Here is a 14870-nt window from a genome sequence, read left to right on the forward strand (position 1 = left end):
CTGGCAGAAACCTGAGTCAGAGGAGTGAGCACAGTTCCAGGAGTGAAGAGTCGCTAAGGGCCAGAGTCTCGGGACTTCACTAGTTTCCCTGAGACCAGAAAGCCTGGTCTATTTTTTTAATGATCTCTTCATTTTTAAAAAGCATGTTCACAACACACTTAAGAATGTCACACAACAATAGTTTGTGAAACGGCCTATGTTAGAAAACAAAACATTGAAATGCTGAAGCTTTTTAAAACGAGTTCTCTGGAATTTCTGTCACTAATCACCAGCCACTTAACCTGTGCTTCATAATAGTAAACGTTTTAGGATTGTAATGAATATCTACCTCAAACACACTTTTCTGAAATGCAGTTAAAAACTGTATCAGAAAAATGAAAATGTGTTTAAGAAGAACATATTTAGCATTTGAAAGTATTAACATGTTTTGATTTCTTCTTCCTCTAATCTGAGTTAATAGCAACAGTAGGATTCACTATGTTGGTGTTTGTAAACCTCACCCCAACAAACTAATGAGCAAAGTAGGGAGCTTGCGGAGAGCATAGCCAGTCTCAGTACGAGAGACTATTGAAAGATCCGATCACTGAAATAAGCCGTTTAGTTTGGTACCTGAGCTGCTTTAAAGGTACTTTTCCACATTGAATTATTTACTATTTCTCATTTGCCATATTTCACTTGAAATTTAATAACTAGTTTGAATAAAATGTAAACTGAACATAGAATATGTCAAACATGGTTAAAATCTTACACCCCGTCCTTTCAAATAATCCACATTTACATTGCAGCTGTGACTTACAGTTTAACCATATTTACTAGATGCAAAATAATTGAAAATTAAAAAACTTTTTTGCGCCAGGATACTTAAGTAGTTCTTATGCATTTATCTTCTCTACAAACTTACGATGTCTCTCCTTGGGTGTTATAGTATGCAACATGTTCCATTCAATTCCATTTCATGATGCCCCAACGAAAGGTTATGTCTGTTTCCATCAGCTTTTGTGAAACCAAATTTTCATTTTTCATACCGATTATAGAGAATAATTTTTCCTTTGGAGTCACGGTCACAGTCACTGATGATATTGAGAGGCAGCGGGCATCGGGGTTATTCCTTAGGTAGTACTGGTGGACCTCTGTTGTTCCTCACAAATGAAGCAGCTTTCCTTCCATTTTTGTGAACATTATCTTTGTTCATTTTCCCTAAAGCTTCTATCTCAGCTGAGAAATCAGCTTCATTATCTGCGGAGATGTTTCAGCCTGAAACAGCATTAAAGAGCTCTCGTTCACTGAGAGCTTCCCTAACTCCTCCTTTCTGGAAAAACTGGGAGACATTCCTACAGTCCTGCAACAGGAATTCCAGGCCATGAGGATGAGTTGGTTCTACAAAGTGACTGACATCAATCAACCAGACCTTCCCAGCATGCCACAGCTTGTTATACTCACTGATGTCAAGACGGACCAGTTGACATTCATTATATAACTGCTGCATTATATCAAAAGTTTGATAGTGGACATCTTTCAATTCTTCACTACTGAGTTTACTTCTTTTAATTTAGGAACAGGAACTTTGGTCGTTGCCAATAAAAGACATAACTGAAATGTGTTTCTTGAGCAGGACAACTGTTGGATAAGTTGGACAAGTAATTCCAATGCTCTACATTCTTGAGAGATTTCTTTTTCGGCCCACGTGTGGATGATCTTACATGGATTTAGTTTATCGAAGTGGTCTTTAAACCTCTAATCATCTTTAATATATTTGTCATGATTCTTAAAGTCATTAAGGGCTGTTTTAAATACCCTGATGGTACATTCTGTAGGTACAACTTTACCATCTTCCTTTTCATCCTTCATGCTCCCTCCATATGCATGAAACACAAGATTCCTTTCCTGTACTAATACAGCCAGTGATTGCCTCCAATACTCCAGAGTTGACCATTTTATACATAGGTAAACGTGTATTAGGATTGACTGATTTTTCAGCAGTAGAATGCTCTTTTTTTTCTCATCCAAAGCCTGGTCTATTTTATGATTTGGGGATTTGTTCCACTTTGCTCTCCCACTCTACTCAGGATTCTCTTCTGTGATCCCTTTCAGAGTAATTAGCAGTGGTACCTCAGCACTATCTAGTTCTGGTCTCAGAGTCATGGAGGCTGAGGTTGATTGTGGTCCATTCTTCCTCTAGACTAATTGTTTTCATATGTCTTCTATTTTCTTGACTTATATTTTATGGTACTTTTGTGCTGTCTCGGGTGGGGGTAACAAAGAGTATGGAGGTGGGGCAGGAACTACTAGCATCTGGGTGGGCTCCCTATTGCTTGGTATAGCTGTTATCAAGAAACACAAGGTCCAGTTCTTTTGGACATTGAAAGCTTGAAGAGTATTGAGGGGCCCATGCTCCATGCGGAAGTCTACAAGTCCCTCTGCCCACACCTGTGGACCATGTCAGTGAAGTGACAAAAATTCTGAGCATGGGTAGCCACATGGTAAGTTACCATCGTCTGGTCCCACAATTGGCCCAGACCAAACCCTAGTACCTCTTCCTTTGTTGTGAAAGCTTTGTTACACTCACCCCACTGGAAGGTTTTCTTGTTATGAATATTCTCATGTTGAATGACACTTGACTTCCAAACATAAGATTTTCCACATTTAATATATGCAAACAGTTTCTTGCCTGTGTGAAATGTCTGATATGCTGTAAGGAATTGTTTCTGCCTGAAAGCTTTACCACACTCATCGCATACATAAGGTTTTTCCCCAGTATGCGTTTGCTGATGAATAGTGAAAACATTCTTCTAGGCAAAGACTTTTCCACATTCACCACATACATAGAGTTTCTCTCCAGTATGAGTTCGCTGATGAGCAATGAGATCACTCTTCCAGGTAAGGCCTTTTCCACATTCACCACACGCATAGTCTTTGTCTCCAGTATGAGTTCGCTGAGGAAGAGTGAGCGTATTCTTCCAGGTAAAGGCTTTTCCACATTTACCACATGCATGGGGTTTCTTTCCTGTCTGTGATGTCTGATGTGCTGTAAGGCATCACTTCTGGCTGTAAGCTTTACCACACTCATCAGATACATGAGGTTTTCCTCCATCACGAATTCGCTGATGAACAGTGAGGTTCCTCTTCCAAACGAAGGCTTTTCCACACTCACCACAGATATGGGGTTTCTCTCCTGTATGAGTTCACTGATGAACAGTGAGCTCATTTTTCCCATAAAGGCTTATCCACATTCACCACAGACATGGGGTTTATCTCCTGTGTGAAATGTCTGATGTGCTGTAAGGTATTGTTTCTGACTGAATGCTTTACCACACTCATCGCATACATAAGGTTTTTTCCAGTGTGAGTTTGCTGATGATCAATAAGATTCTTTTTCCAGATAAAGGTTTTTCCACATTCACCACAGACACAGGGTTTCTTACCTGTGTGAAATATCTGATGCATTGTAAGGCATCACTTCTGGCTGAAAGCTTTACCACACTCACCGTGTACAGAAGGCATTTCTCCAGTGTGAGTTCATAGATGAGTTTTGAGATGTGCTATGTGAATGAAGCCTTTCCCACATTCAACACATACAGAGTTTCTCACCAGCATGAGTTCACTGATGAGCAGTGAGATCACTGTTCCTGGTAAAGCCTTTCCTACATTCCCTGCATACACAGAGCAACCTTGTCACATGAGTTTTCTGATGTTCCTTGAGATATGATTTACTATGATAAGCTTTGCCACATTCCAAGCATGTATATGGATTTTGTCCTTTATGTGCTGTTCCATAATGTGCAGTGAGTTTCAATACTTTGTCGAATTCTTGCCCACACTGACGACATTTATAGTTCTTCTCTAGAATAGGAATGAACTGATGCTCACTGAGGAAAAACTCCTTGATGAAGGTTTGCCCACATTTACCACCTATGAGTGGTTTCTCAATTTTTGTCAAATTCCTGATGCTGAATGCATTGTGACTTCATGATACTTGGTTTTTCACACTCAGGGAGTTTCATTTCAGTACAAAATTGCTTTTGTTCAATATCGAGAAAAGTTTTCTTATCTCCATTGAACACAACTGACTTAATTTTGCTGTTACTGTTCTGATTTAATGCCAGAATGATTAAGTCTGATTTTATAATTTTATCATGTAAGCCTAATATGTCATAATTTTCTTATAGAGGAAAATTATTTTTGTGTTGATGAAGAATATTTTCCAATAAATTAAATTTATAGCATTGTTCAGTTCTGTCCATACTTCTTTCATGTTGCGCGTGCTCAATCAAATGATCATTAACTTTGTGGATCTCTATAAAAAAACAGAACATAGAAACTCTATCATATTGATTTACAATGGACCTCTTAAAAACATGCATTGATACAAGATAGATCTTTATTGACAAACCACTTATATAAATGTAAATAAAATACTATGCTTCATGTTTCTTGCCCAGTGGCACAAATATAATTATGTACACAATCCAACTGGTAAAAGCAGAAATCAGGTTGGATGTGAAAATAACGAATGAACAAAGATTTAGTAGTTGCTTAATAGGACCATGAAAATATACAAAGAATGAAGAAAAAAAAGAAAAATATATATACAAAGAATGTAAATACAAGCAAGACTCTGAGACGCATTGACCACAAGGGTGGTAAGGCCTGCTAATTTCAGTTGCTAGAGGTCGGATGTATTCATTCTATCAGTCTTTACTAAAAGACAACTAAGTAATAGACAAATTGGAAGTGTGAAAAATGCAGAATATTCAACTTGGGAGAACACAATTTTAGAGGTATATATGAGAGATACTATGGTACATAAACATAATCCTTATGTTCATGGAAAGACTACATTCTAGCTTACAAAACTCATCTTCCAGTGTTTTCCTGTGGTGGCGTGCATGTTGCTATGATGTCGGAAACAATGCCACCAGTATTTCAAATACCAGCAGCATCACATGTGGTGCACAGGTCTTAGTGGAATTTCTAGAAATACAGACTGGGAGGAAGAACTGGTGATTAACTTCTAGAACATGAGCCCCTCAGGTTTATTGGCACTGAAATAACACTTAGAAGTACTAACTACTCAAAGTACAGTCAATAGTAGTGCTGTGGATGGAGTAATGCTTTGGGGACCTTCAGTGGGTGACATGGGATGACTGAAAATGAGAAAAAAAAATAGCTGCAAACATCCACTAATAATTGAATGATGGAATGTATGAAGTACTATCAAGAAAAATTGGAAGTTGTTAAAATGAAATGTTTAGAGATTGATATTATATGTATTATTGGACTTTAAGCACTAGCTATTTTTAGGTTATCAAATGGTTTATAAGGCTGAGATTGGCAAGTTCAAAAAAACTGGTGTCATATTCATCATCAAAAAAAGTACATTGCAAGATCTTTCCTGAAGTACAATGATGCCAGTGGTGGGTTAATTTTCATATGCTTGCAAGTGAGAACAATGACTACAACTGTTATTTAAATGTTTGTACCAACTCTTAAAGCAGACATAAACTGTGGGATCCCACCTCACAGTTAAATGGGTCCATAGAAGTAGCGTGTGAAATGAAGGAAGATAAAGAAGACAGCAAATAGAGGGTACAGGGACCTTATCTGCAATGCTGATGAGTGATCGAGGTCATTTAGCAGGGAGTTTCTATAGTAGTGACACATGCGAAGCTTGCAAGGATTCTGGGTGGAGAGAGGCCTTCACATTTGTGGGTTATAGAAGAGTCCCAGTCATATTGTCCTAATTAAAATTCATTTCCATCATCCCCACAATATCCTCCCATTGTAGTGATACCTTAATGATACCTCATAAGAACACATGGCTAATCTCTAACAGCCACCAGCTTTAACTACAGGAGCAGACTCACTGTTATTGTTCTCCCTGCTCAGGGGCCAAGTTACTCCCCTCTAACTGCCCTCAGCACTGGTGTTAAGTTACTCAACCAAGGAACTCAGGGATCTCCAGGATAAAGACTCTGCCACCTTGTTATGTAGGTAGGTATCTCTGTGTTGAGGGGTGAGGGTCGGTTCGTATGCCCCAAGGTAATATACTTTGGTGAAGGAATATATTCTCTCTATATATATGCAGCTCAGACCTGACATCATGGATGAGATGACTGCCTAAATACTTTTTCTCTCCCTTTTTATTTCTGCCCCTCAGTTATACAATCATTTTTTAGAACCCATCCAGAAAGCATATAAGAGACAAAGGAATAGTTGACTCCTTAATAGCAACAGATAACCTAATTGTTCTTAAAGCTAGGCCTCTTTTAGCTGAGTAGCGAAAGTCAGGCACCTATTGGAGACAGCTTTATACTAGCATCTTAATGGAAGGGAGTTGTAGAGAAAACTCTTTCTATCTGGAGATTGTGTATTATCAGGTTTATCTATATCCTCTGGACTGTGGAGGATTTCCTCTAGCATTAGCACTGGTCTTCCAAGCCTTGTGTTCAGGAGTATAGAGATGAGGCAGCTTACACTTTCATCCAGGTTCTATTTTCCACAATAAAGAAACTGAAGGGTGATACGATCAATGAAGACAAACGTGTGCATAAGCAAAAGTGGTGAAGAAAGCTGATGATGCCCAGCTATCAAAAGATACAGCATCTGGGGTCTTAAAGGCTTGAAGATAAACAAGTGGCCACCTAGCTCAGAAGCAACAAAGCCCTCATGGAAGAAACACACCAGCCTGTATGACCACGAGCTGTCGAAGGGAACAGATATCAAGCATCAAGGAACAAAATATCATATCATTGAAAAGGTGGGTGAGTGCAGAGTGGAGACTCAAAGCCCAATGGTAGCTAACCAGACAACCCTTACTGAAGGTTGTGGGGAGGAGATAAACCAGGCAGGGTGCAGGGTAGCAATGATGAAATATAACTTTCCTCTAGTTTTGAAATATTCCCCCCACACACTATCATGATCCCAATTCTACCTACAAATCTGGCTACACCAGAGGATGTTCATTGGTACAGATAGGAATTGGAAACACAGGGAATCCAGGACAGATGACTTCTTCAGGTCCAGTGGTGAGAGTGGCGATGCCTGGAGGGTGGAGAGAATGTAGGGTAGAAAGGGGGAACTGATTACAGGAATCTACGTATAACCTCCTCTCTGGGGGAGGGACAGCAGAGAAGAAGGTGGGGGGAGATGTCAGACAGTGTAATATATGACAAAATAATAATAATTTATGAATGATGAAGGGTTCATGAGGTAGAGAGGAGTGGGGAGGGAGGGGGGAAATGAGTAGCAGATACTAAGGGCTCAAGTAGAAGGCAAATGTTTTGAGAATGATGGTGGCAACAAATGTACATATGTTCTTGATACAATGGATGTATGTATGGATTGTGATAAGAATTGTACGAGCCCCCAATAAAATGATTTAACAAAAAATTGAAGCAGGGAGGGGAGCTGACATGAAGGAGTTCTAGAAGAAAGAAAATGTTTTGAAACTGATTATGGTAGCAATTGTGTAATACTGCTTGATGGACTTGAACTATGGAATGTTATGCTATATGTAAAAGCTCACAATAGAATGATTAAAAAATATATATGTATTGAAATTTTACCTAACTTTTGTAGCCTGAAATTGATCAATCATACAATCATGTACACTGATGAATGTGAATTTTAGATAAGTATCCCTAGTTGAAAAATGTGGCCTTAGTGTTAGAAATGATACTCAAAATTAACAATATAATTTTGAGAAATTAATGATAATTACATAGCAAATTCCTTATTAAACAATAAAAATGAAAACTATACATATGGACCATTCTGAATGGACTACACAAAAATCAGATCAACCACATCTGTGGAAAGAAATGATGGAGAAGCTCATCAGTCAAAACAAGGCCAGGGATCAACTGTAGAACAGATCATCAATTACTCAAATCCCAGTTGAAGCTGAAGAAAAGTTCAAATAAGTCGACAATAGCAAAAGTACCTTGAGGTTAGAGACAATCTAAAGAATAAACTTGAGGAATGAAACACTGATGACTAAAGACTAATGACTGAGACCAGATGAGTTGTGGGATGACAACAAGGACATCACACATATGGAAACCAAAAGGCTACTCAAAAGACAGAAAACAAAAGAGAGAACAGCACTCACTATACCAGGCATATTTGAATATCACCAAAAATTCAGCGTTGGGAAATACAGCCAAAAGAGTTCTTTAAAAGCAGCAAGGTCATCTTTCCCATTTTGAACATGTTAGGAAGGGGTGGGCCTAAAGAAGGCATACTGCATAGTAAGGAATATATAGTAGACACACTTTTAATGAAAGAATCAAGAATGTAAGATGTTAGAAATGTCCTGATCACTTATAAAATTATCAGAGGATCAGACAACTTTAAAGAAAATCCTACAGGTGTAATAAAATTGAAGGCACAGTCCTAAAGGATATACTAAACTGATAAAAATTTTATTTCTGGGAAGATGATCTTAGATATCTGAAAATAATAGAAGTCATAAACTTTTTTCACCCAAAGTAGTAAAATATAGAGAAACACGTCTATTAAGTAATTCCAACAGAGAAGGCAATTTGATCATCTGTATTAGAAAACAGAAAGAACTTATATCACCAGAATGAAGAAAACTTTAAAGGGTTAGGAGAACAAACGAGAAAATGGAAACCAAAACATTTAGAGAAACCTCAAGGGGATAAGATAAGGAAGAACAATGGAGCCCACCATGGTGAGACCTCAAGATCCAAGGTGGGGTTAGATACTACAAAGGGCCCTCCCCCCAAAAGAATTTATTTCAAAGGACAGCATTGAATCTGCAGCTCCAGGAGAGGGACATATCTGATGGGAGCACACGGGAGCAGATGAAGGGGGAGGAGGAGAGAGTGGAGCACATCCTGGCCCAGCAGCCTGTGAGGATGATTTTCCCAATTAGAGCAACTACTCCACAGAGAGGACCACATGGCCGGCCCCACTGTGAGACATGATGCCCCTCACTGACCCAAGCCCTACAGGGGACAACACTGGAGACACAGTGTGGGAATTGCACCAAATCAGATCCTGCCACACCGAGGCAAAACTCCAAGGGGGTGCAACAGAACAGCAAGGGAACGGAGTAGTGAGGTTCCCAGGGAATGCTGAAAGTGGACTTTAGGGCCAGGGCTTGGTGCCCCAAATGACTGGATTAGAAAACACTCCTAAAGGCCAACAAACAATCCTTGAACTAACTACAAACTTTTCTTTCTTGTGTTTTGTTTTGTTCGTTGTCAGTGTTTTGTTGTTGTTTTGTTGTATATTGTTGCTTGGTTTTGCTCTGCCTTGTTTTTGTGCATGTTATTTTCTCCGCAGGTGTGTCTAAATATGATAGGCTGGATGAACAATCTGGGGAGGAAAACAATGGGACCGACAGTTCAAGGGGGACATGGGAGAAGAGGATGTGGGCGGGAAAGGAAGTGGTGTTAACAAATTCAGGGACAAGGGAACAACCAGTGATCCAAATTGGTGGTGAGAAGGGAGTGGGAGGCCTGGTAGGGCATGATCAAGGGTAATGTAACCAGAGGAATTGCTGAAACCCAGTTGGGGACGGAGCATGATAGTGGGACAGGAGGAAAGTCAAAGGAAATAGAAGAAAGAGCTGGGAAGCAAAGGGCATTTAGAGAGGTCTAGATAAAGACATGTATATATGCAAATATATTTATATCTGAGGATGTGGAAATAGATCTATGTGCATATATTTATAGGTTTAGTATTAAAGGTAGCAGAAGGACATTGAGTCTCCACTCAAGTACCCCCCTCGATGCAAGAATACTTCCTTCTATTAAATTGGCATTCTATGATGTGCACCTTCCTGACACAACCGCCGAAGACAAAGAGGGTAAATAAGCAAATGTGGTGAAGAAAACTGATGGTGCCCGGCTATCAAAAGATATAGCATCTTGTGGGGAGAGGAGGGTCCCCAACAAATCATCGCAGGTCTGGTAGGCACAATTGTATCATGATAATAAGTAAATATTATAGTATGAATTGGGGGAGTGTCAGCCCCCTACCACTAATCATGGGTTCAGTAAGCACAATTGTACTATTGAGTTATATATATATATATATATATATATATATATATATATATATATATATATATGTCATAGAGAGCAGGAGAGAGAGAAGAGAGTCAAGTAGTGGAGTCAGACACAATTCATGGTAGCATGCTCACCTCCTGGATGGCCATGATCTTTCCAGCCAGGTCCATGTGTGTGGACTGAGGCAAGGTTGGGCAGGGACCTGGCAGGATGCTCATGGCCCTGGGCAGGAGGTTGCAGGACCTGACAGTAGGTTGGAGGACCCGGCAGAAGACAGGAGGACCCCATTTATTTCTAACTAAGGGTTATATCCATTTAGCGGGGCATGATTACAGGTAACCACACATCACAGGAAGGGGCAGTACCATAGGCATACACATTATAGGAAGGGGATATAAAATGGGCATAAGCGTAACAGGAAGGGGATGAGCTAGGGCTGTACACATGATAGGAAGGGGACGAACTAGAGGTATACATGTGACAAGGGTGGACCCTAGATTCATGATGGCTGCGTAACCTTGGTCACCCTTGGGCGGGCTTGACCTCTCTGGGGTCTCTTACAAGGAAACAGACAACAACTATGCTTATCAAAAGGGAGTGGGCCCTACTTGTGGGATAAACAGTGGTGACTGCTTGTTCTAGATGGCTGATAGCTCTTAGGGAGAATAACCCCTGACCTACTTCTGATGACTTCCAAGTGTATAGTCATTTGCAAGCAGCTAAGTTTGGCATATATTTGGGGGAGACAACTTGGAAGAAATCCTTCTGTTTCACACAGCATCTGGGACTTGAAGATAAACAATTGGCCATCTAGCTCAGAAGCAACAAAGCCCACATGGAAGAAGCACACAAGCCTGTGTGATCACAAGGTGCTGACAGGATCAGTTAGTACGCATCAAAAAACAAAATATCACATCATTGTGTACTCACCTCCATGATAGGATTGCTGAGGACAGTGGGTGCATAAGCAAATGTGGCAAAGAAAGCTAACGGTGCCGGCTATCAAAAGATATAATGTCTGGGATCTTAAAGGTTTGAAGGTAAACAAGTGGTCATCTAGCTCAGAAGCAACAAAGTCCACATGGAAGAAGCACACCAGCCTGTGCTATCACGAGGTGTCAAAGTGATCGGCTATCAGGCATCATCACAACAAAAAATCTTATCATAGTGAATGAGGGGGGGGAGTGCGAAGTGGAGACCCAAAACCCATTTGTAGGTCACTGGACATCGTCTCAGGGAGGAGACGAGCCAGACAGGGTGCGATGTAGCAACAATGAAAAATACAACTTTCCTCTAGTTCCTGAATGCTTCCTCTTCCCCCCCTCCCCACCCCACTATCATGATCACAATTCTACCTTGCAAGTCTGGCTAGACCAGAGGATGTATACTGGTACAGATAAGAACAGGAAACACAGGGAATGCAGGGCAGATGATCCCTTCAGGACCAGTGCTAGTACATTTCATGGTGTGTGGTAAACTGAGGGCTCCATAGAAAGTATTTAACTTTATTTCTACACTCGCTACCACACGCACAGGAAACAAGCCCTATTCAAAGAAAACTCTCCATTGTTCCAAGACAGAAATGTTTTCAAATACGTGTTATCCAGCCAACTAATGTGACCTCCGCAATAGCACTCCATTAAGAAGCAGTCTACAAGCAGCTACCATAGTAGATGAATCATTTGTGTCGACTAGACTACTTCATTATACCTGAAGTATATCTTCAGAATAGTGCAATCATGTTCTATAGCCAACCCAACATAAATGTAACAAATCACTGGGGAGGGGGTATTTGGAGGTCAACTAGCACTAGGTCAAGATAGTGACTCACCTCCTTGCTTTTTTCTTGTTACCTGGTTATGATATTACCCATTGACCATGTCTGTTAACTCTATGACGTACATGCCTTATGAAAGATCTGTAAGTGCCATTATATATACCCAGTGGAAAATACGTTCATTCTCTCAGTCCTGACATGGGAAGAGGAGCCCCTGTGTCTGCTGTCTGTCTGTCTTAAATGTTTTTCACAATCACAAAGTCATTCCAGAGGACCTGATCCAGTGTTGAAGACACTAATGCCCCAACAATAATGCACCTCCTCTTAAAATTAGAATTTTGTCTCACAGTGAAATTAGCTGAATGATCTAGAAATAGCTCACATTGATACTCACACCCACTAGATAAACACATACATGTTTATATTAACAAACAAGTTTACAGTACATTGTGAAATGGCATTAGAAGTCCTAGCAGTATCACCATTATAAGATGCTCTGTACCTTCAGTGGTGATAGGTATCAGGCTCAATTCAGAGCTGATCCCTATGAGGGGGAGGTCAAAGATACCTCAGCTCTCCAACATTTTTTGTCAATTCTTACACAAGTCATTCTTCCCACACCACTCTTTGCCTTACTTCTGGATTTGATGACCCATTGCTATGGCCACACAAAATTCATAAACCAGAGTGGTTTATTAATGAACAAGGCAAAAGTCGGGATCAGGAACACGAACGTTTAACTCAGGACAAAGAACAGAAAGCTCCTAGGCAAACTCTTCCTTACTCAGTGCAGAACAACTTTCTAAGCTCTTGGAAGCCACCTTAGGACAAAGACCCCTTGTTTAACTTAGCCAAATTCTTCTCAGCCATCTCAGGACAGTATTGCCTTCACTTAAATTACAAGGTCCTTTTGGACCTGCTACCTGTCATCACAAGTTCACCAATGGGCCCCTCCTAGTTCTGTTGACATTGGCTTGAGCTCTGAAGCCCTCCTAATCTTGCCTAAGCAGGGCCTGTGCTAGGATGGCCTAAGAATCTATCATATAAAGAGTGAGAACGAGAGGGAGAGAGAGAGAGAGAGAGAGAGAGAGAGAGAGAGAGAGAGAGAGAGAGAGAGAGAGAAAGGGAGAGAGAGAATTGCTTGCAGGCATGGTTCAGAAGGGACAGTGAGACATTGGCTTGTTGATTTGGTTTTGTTAGCCCCTGCAGCCACATAGTTCAGAATGAACCCATGATTTGGGGATTTGCCAGCTTCCAGAAATGCATAAACCATTTCCTTGACATCCCTGCAACTGAGGGGCCACCTGTGTGACCTGATTTGAGAGTTTCCACCACTCTGTCAGTGAACAACATGCTGTGTGACCTTCCCATTGGGTTCCTCACTATCTGAGCAGATTCAACAACTTCAACTTGTGAGGTAGTGGACTGGTGTCTACCTGAGGATCTGGTCCATCAGTCTTGGCAAACACATTAAAATGAGGAGAACCCTCCAGACTGATATGAGAACTGTGGATTTGGGACTCACCAACTTCCACATTCTAAAGAGTTATTAACTTGATAGCTATTTAGTTTTGTGAGATACTGCAGAGCAAATCATAGAACAGCTTATATCTCTACTTCATAGGGACTGGTCTACTGCTGCTCCTGCAAAAGGAACTTTAATACTTATGGATCAAGGGCTGTCCAATGAAGATAATGACCGGGGCAGAAAAGACACAGCAACGGAGCCAATGGTGACAGGTCCAGAAAGGGCTTTTCAGCCAAGATAGTGGGACAGGCAGGCGAGATCAAGAGGAGGATATCCTCAAGGAGCTGAGAGGAGCCTATATAGATGGAAGTAAGGAATGAGCCTATCTTTAGAAGAAAAAGTGACTGTTCAGGACAGGGAAAACAGGCCTGCCCTGAAGAAGAGCAAATGTGCCTAATGTTGCCTTAACATGAATCCCAAAGTGTAGCCCATTGATTCTGATACCGAGTTACATTCTGTTACTTAATAAAACTTGAACCTATGACTCTGTACTGTAATTTCTATGTGGCCACTGCAAAGAACTAGTGAACTGAGAAGCAGAGAACTGTGGTAAAGGTAACTGCTGTGAGAACTGGAAAACCATTGGAGGGTACAGGTGTATGCTTAAGCTCTCCTGTATAGAATCAGAGCTCGTGCTGATGGCTGATTTTCTCTCCTACATCTATATTCAGAGGAGGTGAGAAGCTGTCAGCCATTTTCAAACCACTATTGCTACAAGGGCCAGTTTAGATGCATTAAAGAGAATGCGGCTGTTTGGGAGATTACATAACACATCACCTTCAGAAAGAAACATTAAAGAAACTTACTTAGACAAAAATCCCATGGAATAATGATCTCTGCAAAAGATGTGATCTTATTTCTCATTAAAAACCAGGCATAGCATTTAATTTGAATTATTCTCATGGGTTGGCCATACAATAGTGAATTATGAATTGAAAGCTAACATCATCCAAAGAATCCTCAGTGACATATTATGCTCAATATCAATAGTTCAGTGTTATTCTTATGATCAATATATTCCTAATCTTCCCCAACCCAATGTGGAAATCAGAATCAAAATTTACCTCTAATTTCTACTATTTCAAATTTCCACTTTTTCAATGAATTGCATCAGTATTATACAGGCCCCTACAACTCTAGTAGGAAATACAGAAAAAGATAAGCTACATCAAAATCACCTGAGCGTTGGTCATTTTCTTTGGTCCTTAGAACAGAGAGCAAATGAGTGCGTTATTTTTCTCTTAACTGGATCAGCTCTAATGATGTTCATAAATCTGAATCTCATGAGGACACCCCAGAAATAATAATACCCAAAACAGGCACTTCTTCCTCTTTCCTCTAAGATGCTGGTGATGCACAATCTGCAGGCTGATGGGAGAATACAATGTGAGTAATAAATCTCCTGTAGGTCCAGATGCTGTGACTGTTCTGTCCCTCTTCTTAACACACAAAGTCCCCAATACTGTTAACGGTGCCCTTATTGAGTGACGGAAAACATGCTTATACCATGAGCAATAAAATCTAA

At 40.4% G+C, this 14870-nt stretch overlaps 1 pseudogene; it reads right to left on the reverse strand.

Annotated features, from left to right (window-relative positions):
- Window positions 1-1102: 1102 nt before the first annotated feature.
- LOC142424084 (serine/threonine-protein kinase RIO3 pseudogene) lies at window positions 1103-3091 on the reverse strand (annotated as a pseudogene).
- Between the last annotated feature and the right edge of the window lie 11779 nt (window positions 3092-14870).

Source organism: Tenrec ecaudatus, chromosome 13 (assembly GCF_050624435.1).
Source record: "Tenrec ecaudatus isolate mTenEca1 chromosome 13, mTenEca1.hap1, whole genome shotgun sequence".
In the NCBI taxonomy this organism is placed as follows: Eukaryota; Metazoa; Chordata; class Mammalia; order Afrosoricida; family Tenrecidae; genus Tenrec; species Tenrec ecaudatus.